This window comes from Equus quagga, chromosome 11, assembly GCF_021613505.1.
Source record: "Equus quagga isolate Etosha38 chromosome 11, UCLA_HA_Equagga_1.0, whole genome shotgun sequence".
NCBI lineage: Eukaryota > Metazoa > Chordata > Mammalia > Perissodactyla > Equidae > Equus > Equus quagga.
The window spans coordinates 45,116,026-45,118,567 of NC_060277.1; positions in this window are offsets into that span (position 1 = coordinate 45,116,026).

Here is a 2,542-nt window from a genome sequence, read left to right on the forward strand (position 1 = left end):
TTTTGATGTTAATTATAGATACTTTTCCTTCTCTCTACATAGTCTTCATTCCCTCCTAGTTGCGTTTGTCCTGTTTGTTTTGGGTCCTTACTTTAATGCCGGAGGCCTGCCCCAGAGGTTGGTTGATCCATGTCTTCCTTGTCCTACACCAGAGTAGGGCTCTGAAAGACCAGTTGGAAATCGAGCTCATGGGTGAGTCTCATTGACAGACTTCACTGCACAATAACTGTCTGTGTTGTTTCTTTGGGGAACCCTGATGTTTGTATCTTTAGATCTTCTTCTTCTTTTACGTTTTTTTCTGAGGAAGATTCGCCCTGAGCTAACATCTGTTGCCAATCTTCCTCTATTTTGTATGTGAGCTGCCATCACAGCATGGCCACTGATAGAAGAGTAGTGCGGGTCTGCACCCAGGAACTGAACCTGGGCCACCAAAGTGGAGGGCACTGAACTCAACCACTAGGCCACTGGGGCTGGCCCAGGTCTTCTTTCTTGAGATGGTCAGATTCCCCAGGGAACACTATTCCAGTCTCAAGTCTAGAGCCCACATACCTGGTTGCCAGCATCCTGGGAGGCAAGTGGAGAAAGAGAGTGGGGTTTTGGCATTGAGTGTGTAAGATTTTGTTTAGTCCCTCTGTTTTCATTGAGAATTATCTGCTCTTAATTGTGCCTAGTGTTCCTCAGTCCAGAAATTTCTGTTTTACCTTCACCTGACAATAAAATTCACTCTACTGTTGACATGAGGGAGGAGATGGGAATGAATCACTTTTTAAATGGACATTCAGCCATTTCTCTAGTTTTTGCCCCCCACCCCTCATCTCACTTTCTAGAAGTACCTAGTGTCCCCAATTCTTGAGTCTTGGGCATTCTAGAGTGTAAACTTGATTGAGTTATGGATTCCCCATCTGGTTTAAACTTTCCCTAGGTCAATTACTTGTCATGCATCTGTTTTCTAACTTATAGATTTTTGTTGATCTTTTCTGTCATCTTACTTTTCCTTTTCTTCCTCCTCCTCTGCCTCCTTCTCTTCCTTCCCCCTTCCTCCTCCTCCTCCTCTTCCTTCTAGATTTAATGGCAAAAGAATCATTAAAGAGAAGGTTTTGTGAAAGAGGGATTGGTATTTTACACTAGACTTAAGAACACTTGATCCCATATTGCTTTGAAGTTCTGGATTTAGAGAGTCAGATGATGATAGTTAATATGGTAGTTGGCTATTTTGTTTCTTATATTTTGTTGATACTGATTAGAAAAGACAAAAGGGAGGAGGATAAATAAATAAACCTATAGTTAACATGAATCAAATAAGCAAAAACCAAAATCTATTGTTCTGTGCAAATTTTTTTTTAAAGATTTTATTTTTTCCTTTTTCTCCCCAAAGCCCCCCAGTACACGGTTGTATATTCTTCGTTGTGGGTCCTTCTAGTTGTGGCATGTGGGACGCCGCCTCAGCGTGGTTTGATGAGCAGTGCCATGTCCGCGCCCAGGATTCGAACCAACAAAACACTGGGCCACCTGCAGCGGAACGCGCGAACTTAGCCACTTGGCCACGGGGCCAGCCCCTGTGCAAGGTTTTTTAATGTGGATGGTAAAACAAATGAAACAGAGCTTCTATCTTAGACATTTAGCATACAGAATGGTATTCATTTTTCAGTTTTCACATTTTAAAGGAGAATTTTTAAAGGAGGAAAGCGTCCCAAGAGTCAAAGGAACAGAACCTGTCGAACTTCAATTGAGGGGCGCAGAGGGGGAGAGAGGAGAAAACTCTGCAGTTGGAAAGCAGTTCTGGATAAAAGAACAAGAAAATTCTCCAGGGATCAAATCAGCTGCGGGCCAAATTTTAAGCTCCGTTCTTGTTCGAGTTGAGAAGTTTTCGTGGCACACATGCCCTGGATGTTAGAAGTGAAACCCTTTCTTTGCCTGCCAGATCACTGCCTGCCTGATCTTAACGATCAGGCTGTGGGGAAGCTCCGGTTACTGTGGTTTTAAAAGAAGAGATGGAAAACCAATAGGGAGATTGCTAAGCAAAGAGGGAGTCAGGAAGCGAAAGTTATTTTAGCCTAATAGTCTGTAGAAAATAAACCTTATCCCTTGGTTTTTGGCTAGTTTACAGCTGGTGAAAGGATCTGGAATATTGTTGAGACAATGGGAGGTGAAGCCTGAGGTGAGTGAAGTGCTAAAAGAGCTTGAGGTCTTTCTCACAAATATGTTTTTCTCTGGTTCCTGCCAGAGCTGGAGATGTGGCCTTCATTTCTAGTTCACTCAGGGGTCTGTGCCACCTTGGCAAACCAGGTGACAATACTGCCTCTTAGGTACCTCAGGCTCTCCATACGTGAGCTAAGAATGGAAAATGCCAAGCAATTCAGAATTTATACCTCAAATGGGAAATGGGGTTCAGAATCTCTCGAACTGGTGCTTTGTGCTGTCCCCTAACTCTATAACTTTCCATGTGTTTTAGCCATGCTTAGCTATTGAGATTACCAGAAGCTTGAGGCACAAGCCAAATTCATCACTCATTCACTCAACAATTGTTTGTTGGGAATCTATG